Below are 11,341 nucleotides of genomic sequence, written 5' to 3'. Positions count from 1 at the left end.
CACACATGCATTTGAGATATATATATTAGGTAAATTGTCAATTGAATTCAGAATTTCAGCAACGAAGATCGAGAATTCCTCCAGAGAATCTTTAAGCTTTCTTTTCTTTAGAAATTTTATTGTACGAGAACCGGTTATCAGAATTTAAATCCGGACACGGTGCAACGATCCTCGTATCGACAGCTACTGTTGGACGTAAGTTTTATTGATTTCTGATATCATTTGAAAATATGATGTGGTAGGAATTTGATACAATTCATATATGATGTTCTTGACATGTTAAACATCGTAGAATCGAAGTCAGACCGAAGAACGGATTTATTATGGAATTGTTATGATTTTCTGATTATATCGATTGAAAATCAGACAGATTTGGATTATTGATTGATTATGGATTGTATCAGATATGGGTTATGATTTGTAATTTATATCTGGTGATATTGTGTTGACGAGGATATTGAGATTGTGCCGTAATGCCGTTGATTTGAATTAAATTCAGGCTGATCAGATTCTGTATTGAATTGAGAATGGAATATTGATATTATGATTCTCGATATGTCGTTTCAGATTTACAGAGACAGTCTTGAGTTCAGAACTGATATTGCTTTAGACCGAGACTACGAACGAAAGGTACAAGTCAATGTGGTATTGGGAGATCGACTTGAGTAGGACATACTTGAGTTTTCCTAAATCACATACTGATTGTTATTAGATGCCTTGATTTGAATTGATATGCTTGTTTCTATTGATTGATAGGAAGCATGTTATAGGCGAGTATTAGACGAGTAATCTTGTGACAGAAGTGCCGGATAGTGATGGTATCGTCATTGGCACATTGCACTCTGTTACGGGATAGTGTAGTAGCGAAAGTGCTAAGGTCTGTGACGGATAGGTCAAGACACTGGATGTTTGGTTATATCGATGTTGATTAGAATTGGAGTTTCTTCTATCACGGATATTCGATATGGAATGCCATCATCTGGAAACCGGGATCCCTAGACTAGGATCGAGTCTAGTCTGAGACGTGGAGTCACAAGTTTATTTACAGTTTTATATGGATTCATGTTTCTGATTTGACATTTATTTCTGATATTTACTGCATGCTTTTATATTGATTATATTATCGCATGTTCGTTGATTTATACTGGGATTATATTCTCATCGGAGTTATCCGGATGTTGTCTTGTTTGTATGTGTACATGACAATAGGTGGGACAGGATCAGGGTCCAGGAAATGAGGAGAGATCGTGATTAGAGTGGAGACTTCGGACTTTGATGTATATAGGGTTTTGACACTTGACATTAGTAGTTGAACCTTAGTTTGATATGTTTGTATGTTGTATCAGATTTATACTCTCATACTGATATGTATAGGAGTTTGATTCCATTACGTTCCGCAATTAAAGAAAAAATATTATGACCCTAATTACTGGATTAGTAAATTGATTCTAATGATGATTAAGAATTGATTAGCGTCCGGTTCCCCACAACAGGTGGTATCAGAGCGATAGATCCTTTAGATTGCGATTGGAGCTATTGAGCGTGGTAGAATGTGTTTTCTTTCCTGTTTTTGATTGCTAGCATGATTCCTTGCCTTAATACATGTTTACCTGAATTATCTGATTTTGATATGGTTATATGTATTCTTGAAATGGATCAGAACAGATTCTTGATCAGAGGTAAGATGATCAGAAAGGGACTGAGACATATTTATTATGTGATCTCTAACCCTTGTGATAATCAGGTATGCCTCCTCGAAGAATCCCAGAACAGGGCAGTACCTCTGCAAATCCGATGGATGTGACAGCAACACCACTGGAAACCTTGCTGAAGAGATTTCAGTCGTTCCATCCACCGACTCTGAAGGGTACTGAGACTTCAGTTGATTGCGCAAGTGGGTTAGATGACATTGAGATGCTGTTTGACTCTTTGGACTACACTGTTGAGCGGAGAGTGAAACTGATAGGACACCAGTTGCATGATGTTGCCAAGAACTAATGGATTACGGCCAAGAGGGCCTTGGAGCAACGAGGTACGCCTATTACCTGGAATATCTTCAAAACTGAATTCTATCAGAGATTCTTCCCTGTGTCATACAGAAAGGATAAAGGTGCTGAGTTTGCGAATCTGAGACAAGGGCAGTTGAACATTGAGGAATATGTGTCTAAATTCTCTACACTGCTGAGATTTGCTCCACATGTTGCCGAGAATGAAGAAGCGGTGGCTGATCAGTTCATCAATGGCTTGAATCCGGAGATATTTACATTGGTGAACACTGGGCGACCAAACAACTTTGCTGACGCCCTGAACAGAGCAAAGGGAGCAGAAGCTGGTCTGATGAGACAGAGAGGAGCTTCATATGTTGCCCCAGCACCGAGACCACAGCAACCCCCTCCCAGATTTGAGAGTGGTAGCAGCAGTGGTGGAAAGAAGGACTATTTGAAAGCCAGAGGAAGACAGTTTAAGAAGTCTGGCAGCAGTTCTTCCAGTTCCAGTGGCTCGAGACAGACTGGTCAGAGCCAAAGTTATACAGGACCTTATTGCAGCACGTGTGGAGGGAGACATTCCACAGAGCAGTGCCGAGGAGTGTTTGGCAGTTGCCGTATTTGCGGACAGCAGGGACATTTTGCTAGAGTATGTCCCCAGAGAGGTTCTCAGGGATCCCAGGGAGCAGAGTCATCTGGATCAGTGGCTCAGACAGGGAGACGACCCTCAGCTGTTCATTCTTTCCAGCCAGTACCATTTACCCAGTCACAGCAGAGGCCAGGAGGAAGCGAGACAGTGAGCCAGCCTCCTAGACAGCAGGCCAGGGTGTTCGCTTTGACTGAAGAGCAGGCACAGGACGCACCTGATGACGTTGTTGCAGGTAACTGTTTTATTTCTGGTTATCCTGCATATATATTGATTGATACTGGTGCATCGCATACATTTATTTTTGAGAGATTTGCATTGATGCATGCATTGCCTGTTGAGTCCCTATCTACTGAAGTATCTGTTTCTTCTCCTTTGGGGAAAGGTTTGATATCCGTGACTTCGGTTAGATCTTGTGTGCTACAGTATGACAGACCTGAGATTGAGCTAGACTGTATTGTACTTGGGTTGTCTGATTTTGACTGTATTATCGGTATTGATATGCTGACCAAGTACAGAGCTACAGTTGATTGTTTCCACCAGATTGTACGATTCAGACCTGAGATGGCTGAGGAATGGAAATTTTACGGTAAGGTTCTCGAGCCCGAATTCCTTTGATATCTGCTATGAATATGACTCGATTATTGTAGAAAGGAGCGGATGGATTCCTTGTCTATTCAGTTGATTTACTGAAATCGAGTCCATCAGTGGCGGATTTTCCAGTGGTTTGCGAGTTTGCTGATGTCTTCCCAGATGAGATTCCTGGTTTGCCTCCGATTCGAGAGATAGACTTCAGCATTGAGTTGATGCCAGGTACAGTTCCGATTTCCAGAGCTCCGTACAGAATGGCACCGATTGAGTTGAAAGAGTTGAAAGAATAGTTGGAGGACTTACTGGCCAAGGGTTACATCAGACCGAGTGTATCTCCTTGGGGTGCTCCAGTATTATTTGTGAGGAAGAAAGACGGTTCTATGAGACTTTGCATTGACTATCGACAACTGAACAAGGCTACGGTAAAGAATAAATATCCTTTGCCTCGTATTGATGATTTATTTGATCAGTTACAGGGTTCTTCTGTATATTCCAAGATTGATTTGAGATCTGGATACCATCAGCTGAGAGTAAGGGATTCCGATATCTCAAAAACAGCATTCAGAACCAGGTATGGACATTACGAGTTTATTGTCATGCCTTTCGGTCTTACGAATGCCCCAGCTGTTTTTATGGGATTAATGAACCGTGTGTTTCAGAAATATTTGGGTGATTTTGTTATCATATTCATTGATGATATTTTGATTTATTCAAAGAATATGATTGAGCATGCTGAGCATTTGAGGATTGTTTTGAGAAATCTGAGAACTGAGAAACTGTATGCTAAACTGTCGAAATGTGAGTTCTGGTTGAGACAGGTAGTATTTCTGGGTCATATCATATCCGGAGATGGTATATAAGTTGATCCCAGCAAGGTTGAAGCCGTGATCAGTTGGCCGAGACCGACATCTGTACCAGAAATACGTAGCTTTTTGGGTTTGGCAGGATATTACAGACGATTCATTAAAGATTTCTCGAGCATTGCCAAACCGATTACACAGTTGACTCAGAAGAATGCTCCGTTTGTGTGGTCTGAGGAGTGTGAGACCAGTTTCCTTGAGTTGAAGAAAAGATTGACCAGTGCACCGATACTGACTATCCCCTCAGGTACTGGTGGATTTGTTGTTTATTGTGACGCTTCTCACAGAGGTTTGGGTTGTGTGTTGATGCAACGAGGGCATGTGATTGCTTATGCCTCGAGACAGCTGAAGCCACATGAGACTCGCTACCCAATTCATGATCTTGAATTGGCAGCAATTGTATTTGCTTTGAAGATATGGCGACACTACCTCTACGGTGAGAAATTTGAAATTTATTCTGATCATAAAAGCTTGAAATATCTGTTTTCACAGTCTGAGTTGAATATGAGACAGCGAAGATGGCTTGATTTGCTTAAAGATTTTGATTGTGAAATCAAGTACTATCCAGGAAAATCGAATGCAACAGCTGATGCACTGAGTCGTAAGGTATGTTCTTTATCATTATCGACGATAGGTGTTTCCAATTTGATTGAAAATTGATGTTTGTCTGGATTGGTATTTGAGACAGATTGTAGACCATTGCGACTGTATGCTATTCAAGCTGAACCAGAGCTGATTTTGATGATTAAAGCGGCTCAGAAAGTTGATCAGAAAGTGCAGAAATCGATTGAGATGGTCAGATCAGGTCATCAGTCAGAATATCAGATACGTGATAGCGTACTGTATATGAATAATCGTCTTGTTGTGCCAGATGTTTTGGATTTGAGACAGCAGATATTGACAGAAGCGCACAGCAGTCGTTTTAGCATTCATCCTGGGGGCAGAAAAATGTATAACGATATGAAAACACAGTTTTGGTGGAAACAAATGAAGACTGATATTGCTGAATTTGTAGCCAAATGTCTGAATTGCCAACAGGTGAAGGCTGAAAGAAAGAAACCCGGAGGACTATTGCAGAGTTTATCTATTCCTGAATGGAAATGGGATCACATTTCCATGGATTTCGTGACACAGTTACCGCGTTCCTCCAGAGGTTCTGATGCGATTTGGGTTGTGATTGACAGACTGACCTAATCTGCATGTTTTATTCCGTACAAGATGACGTACAGATATGACCAGATGGCTGAGATCTATGTCAAGGAAGTGGTCAGATTACACGGAGTGCCGAAGTCGATTGTCTCAGACAGTGATCCTCGGTTTACATCGCATTGTTGGCAGAGTTTGCAGCAGGCTCTAGGTACGAAGTTATATCTGAGTACCGCATATCATCCCCAGACTGACGGACAGTCAAAACGGACGATATAGACTTTGGAGGATATGCTGAGAGCTGTAGTACTTGATTTTAGTACTGGATGGCAGGAGGCATTGCCACTTTGTGAGTTTTCGTACAACAACAGCTATCAGACGAGTTTTGAGATGGCACCATTCGAAGCGTTGTACGGAAAGAAATGTCGATCCCCTCTTTATTGGGATGATATCTCTGAAGTTCCTGAGACTGGACCTGACATGATCAGAGATATGACTGAAAAAGTGAAGCTGATTCAGAAGAAAATGAAGGCAGCTCAAGATAGACATGCCAAGTATGCCAATATTCGATGAAGATCGTTGGTATTTGAGGTTGGAGACCGAGTATTCTTGAAAATTTCACCTTTCAGAGGAGTTGTCAGATTTGGCAAGAAAGGGAAGCTGTCTCCACGTTATGTTGGGCCGTATGAAATTCTCGAGAAGATAGGAGATCGTGCCTATCGACTCGTATTACCGCCTTCTCTATCTGGAATACATGATGTCTTCCATGTATCTATGTTGCGGAAATATCTCCCCGATGATTCCCATATTATCCAGCCAGACGAGGTTGAGCTTGATGAGTTTCTGAGTTATATTGAGAAACCGATTCAGATTATTGATCGTAAAGAAAAGCAACTCAGAACGAAGACCATCCCACTTGTGAAAGTCCAGTGGACTCGTCATGGCATTGAAGAAGCTACTTGGGAGACTAAATCAGATATGAGACAGGAATTCCCAGAGTTATTCCACTGATGTGAGTTTACTATTTTAGTTTCTGTTATTCCTGATTTGATTGCCTGTGATATGATTGCTTGAGATTTCGAGGACGAAATATTGTCTCAGAGGGGGAGAATTGTAAGGCCGAGATTATATCACTTTAATCCGAGATTATTTAATTTACGAATTTTGGAATGATGAATTAGATTCCACCTTTTTTGTAATTAATTAGGATTGAAATTGAATTAAAAGATTGAGCCGGGGCCGATTTGCAAATAGAGAAAAGTTGAGGGACTAAAGTGCAAATATGAAAATTTGAGGGGACACTTGGCACACATGCATTTGAGATATATATATTAGGTAAATTGTCAATTGAATTCAGAATTTCAGCAACGAAGATCGAGAATTCCTCCAGAGAATCTTTAAGCTTTCTTTTCTTTAGAAATTTTATTGTACGAGAACCGGTTATCAGAATTTAAATCCGGACACGGTGCAGCGATCTTCGTATCGACAGCTACTACTGGACATAAGTTTTATTGATTTCTGATATCATTTGAAAATATGATGTGGTAGGAATTTGATACAATTCATATATGATGTTCTTGACATGTTAAACATCGTAGAATCGAAGTCAGACCGAAGAACGGATTTATTATGGAATTGTTATGATTTTCTGATTATATCGATTGAAAATCAGACAGATTTGGATTATTGATTGATTATGGATTGTATCAGATATGGGTTATGATTTGTAATTTATATCTGGTGATATTGTGTTGACGAGGATATTGAGATTGTGCCGTTATGCCGTTGATTTGAATTAAATTCAGGCTGATCAGATTCTGTATTGAATTGAGAATGGAATATTGATATTATGATTCTCGATATGTCGTTTCAGATTTACAAAGACAGTCTTGAGTTCAGAACTGATATTGCTTCAGATCGAGACTACGAACGAAAGGTATAAGTCAATGTGGTATTGGGAGATCGACTTGAGTAGGACATACTTGAGTTTCCCTAAATCACATACTGATTGTTATTAGATGCCTTGATTTGAATTGATATGCTTGTTTCTATTGATTTATAGGAAGCATGTTATAGGCGAGTATTAGACGAGTAATCTTGTGACAGAAGTGCCGGATAGTGATGGAATCGTCATTGGCACATTGCACTCTGTTACGGGATAGTGTAGTAGCGAAAGTGCTAAGGTCTGTGACGGATAGGTCAACACACTGGATGTTTGGTTATATCGATGTTGATTAGAATTGGAGTTTCTTCTATCACGGATATTCGATATGGAATGCCATCATCTGGAAACCGGGATCCCTAGACTAGGATTGAGTCTAGTCTGAGACGTGGAGTCACAAGTTTATTTACAGTTTTATATAGATTCATGTTTCTGATTTGACATTTATTTTTTATATTTACTGCATGCTTTTATTGATTATATTATCGCATGTTCGTTGATTTATACTGGGATTATATTCTTACCGGAGTTATCCGGCTGTTGTCTTGTTTGTATGTGTACATGACAACAGGTGGGACAGGATCAGGGTCCAGGAAATGAGGAGAGATCGTGATTAGAGTGGAGACTTCGGACTTTGATGTATATAGGGTTTTGACACTTGACATTAGTAGTTGAACCTTAGTTTGAGATGTTTGCATGTTGTATCGGATTTATACTCTCATACTGATATGTATAGGAGTTTGATCCCATTACGTTCCGCAATTAAAGAAAAAAAAAATTTATGACCCTAATTACTCGATTAGTAAATTGATCCTAATGATGATTAAGAATTGATTTGCGTCCGGGTCCCCACAGTTAGATTGTTAGATATCATAATATTTCATTTAGAACAACCTGCAGAGCCACGCTATCGTATAAATGAAATATATGATATAATTATATAAATATATATATATATATATGTATAACATAACANAACTTACTTTTGATCAACACTAAAAACATCACTCATAAATTGGAAAATGGAAAATATATTGGAACTTAGAACTTTTATACACACTCACACTATATTTTACAATGAGATAGAATGATTCTCAAGCTAGCACAAGGCCTCTATTTATAGGCCAAATGAGAGAAAGGGTCAAAAATTCTATTAATGCAATGTAGTTGTAATAGTAGTCTTTGTCTCCTCCAACTTCAATTCCATGCCCCTTCTTTCAATGCTTTGTTCAACGACTTTAATCACCGAATTTGACTCAGCTCAAAACAGCAAACATGTGGGGAATTGTCTGTAGATGAATTTGGCCACTTGGTTCATCTCATTTGGTTAAATATTTAAATAGTTATGATTTTTTTACTATATGTTGGTCATGGTGAAAGTAAAGTTGTCCTCCTTTTGATATTTTCACAATTTGATCATCTTAACCAACTTTTTATGCAATCATGTCTTCTGCAAAGTTGTAGATAATTTCTCAAGGATTCCAAAAATATTTGAATCACCTCCATTTGAATTTTCTAGCTTGAGTTATCATTATTTTACCAACACGTAGAAAACCTGAAAATAAAACATATTTAGTAAGACATTTAAATATAAACACACAATACTAAAATAACATAATTTTATAATTTTAATGAAACTTAAATTTTAAAATATAGGTTTTAACATAAAATAAATTATTAATTTTAAGTTTCATCATTTATTTAATTTATTGAATTCCTTAATAATTGTGGTGGTTAGTGATAAAATTATTAGATATATGATTTATCAATTTATTAAATTTGTTTAATTAAATTGATGTTAATATTTGATATTAAATGCATGAAGGATGATCGAGAGCCTTGACCAATGTGTTAGGTGTATGTTAGGATATTTTACTGTTTTTATTCATTTTATTAATATTTGATATTATTAAAAGTGGGCCTGGTTTATGGTCCGTTCCCACCACCATGAGATTTGTCCCTTATGTGCCATGTCTATTTAAATGTAATTATTAGAAATAGTGGGAGATCAAGACTGGAAGATGGTGGGCCCGATGAACAAGATGAAGACATGTAAAATATTGGAAGCTCTTGTAATAGTTTCATTTGCATCCTTGCATTCACCTAGGTTTTGGACCTGGATCCATGTATGGCTCACATGGATCTAATAGTGTTGGCGATCGATCATCCTTATTTATTGTTGAATGTCATATTATGATATATGTGATATATAGTAGTATGCATGTATGTATATTATTAAATAATATAGTTGCATGAATCCGGCAAACATAAAAACTCGTGGCATTCGATTTTTAAATTAAAATGATGAGACAATTTTAAAATAAAAATCCCTCATTTTGAATAAGATTCAAAATTTATATCAAACCGAAAAAGTAAAATTAAAAGACTTTAATTTTTCTTGCCTTCCATCAACCGTGGTTGCATGTTGATCACTACCCGCGGACAGTGTCTGGCTCATATTATTGGGGAGGCCTTGACGCCGGAAAGCTGTGACTTCCACCGGACATATGATGTGAATTGAGTGGAACTCCCATGACTATGGCTCATATTATTGGGGGAACTCATGGCGACCGTCCACTATAATTCAATATTGATGGGTTGGTTTGACACGTGAAAATAAACGGCGTTATATTATTGGGTCCTTATTAAACGTGAGACAAAACACGCAGAGATTGCATATGAATGCAATTGGATTCTACCTTTTAGAAATTATAATTGGCTGATATTATTCAAGATTATAATTAGCTAATTGGACTCTACGTGCCCAATAAGGAAATACGATTTCCCTTTTTCATCAGAGGGTGGTGGAAATGTGAAAAATAGTGGGAGAGAAATTTATAAAATGAAATCCATATTTTATATCTTAGAATTATTTTAAAATTATCAGTAACCATTATCTATTTTCATTTTCAGTATATTTACGATGTCTACTCGTAACCCGCTTTCAATCATTCTCGATCAAAAAAAATTGACTGGCCCTAATTATCATGACTGGTTTCGAAATTTAAAGATTGTTCTGAACTTCGAGAGGATTGCGTATTTGCTTGATAAGAAGCCACCAAAAGAGGCATCTCCTAATATCAGTAGGACTGAATTAGCTAAGCTTGAGAAATGGTGGGACCATGATCTCCAAGCTAAGAGCTACATGTTGGCTTCTATGTCGAATGAACTTCAGAGGAGGTTCGAGGAGGCGGTGAATGCTGCTGACATTCACCTTCATCTGAAAGAATTGTATGCTGTACAAACTCGTTCAGAGAGACATGCTACTGTTAAAGAACTCATGACTACACGCTTGCGAGAGGGGACTTCGGTCCATGAGCATGGTGTTAGGATGATTGAGCTCATCGAGAAGTTGTTGGGACCCAACTTGGTTATGCCTAGTGAGATCTCGACTGATATTGTATTGCTGTCTTTGCCTGCCTCATTCGACGGATTTGTGATTAATTTTAATATGAACAACCTTGAGGCCAGCCTTGAAGAGTTGGTCAATATGCTCACTAATTATGATGCCACAGTTAAAAAGAAAAAGCATGTTCTTCTGGTGGGTTCTTCGTACGGTACGAAAAAAGGAGCCCCAAATAAAGGCAAGAAGCGTTATGCCCCTCCAAAGAAGAACAAGCCCAACAAGAAGCCATACAAGAAACCAAATCCGGGGCCCACAAAGCCTGACAAGTCAGAACAAGTCTGTTTCCACTGCAACAAGCCTGGACATTTGGAGGCGTAATTGAGAGGAGTATCTAGCCCAGAAGCGTTCTGGCCATGGTATGTTTTATATTGAAGTTAATGTTTCTATTAATTCCTCTTCTTGGGTATAGGATACCGGATGTGGTTCTCATCTTTGCAATGATTTGCAGGTGATGGGAATAAGCAAGAGGCTTAGAGATGGTGAGACCTTTCTAAGACTGGGAAATGGAGCAAGAGTTGCTGCCACTGCCATTGGAGACGTTACTTTAATTTTGAACAATAATTTTAAGTTGTTTTTGAGAGACGTTTTATTTGTTCCTTAATTGGTTAAAAACATTATTTCTATTTCTATGCTTGATGGGGATGGTTATTCTTGTGTTTTTGGTAAAGGTGTTTGCAATTTATACCAGAATGAATGTTCGATTGGAACTGGAAAATTAACAAACGATCTCTATAACTTAAAATTAAAAGATATTCCGTTGAACAA

This window comes from Primulina huaijiensis, chromosome 9 (assembly GCF_012295235.1).
Source record: "Primulina huaijiensis isolate GDHJ02 chromosome 9, ASM1229523v2, whole genome shotgun sequence".
Taxonomy (NCBI): Eukaryota; Viridiplantae; Streptophyta; class Magnoliopsida; order Lamiales; family Gesneriaceae; genus Primulina; species Primulina huaijiensis.
Note: the sequence above shows the minus strand (reverse complement) of the source record.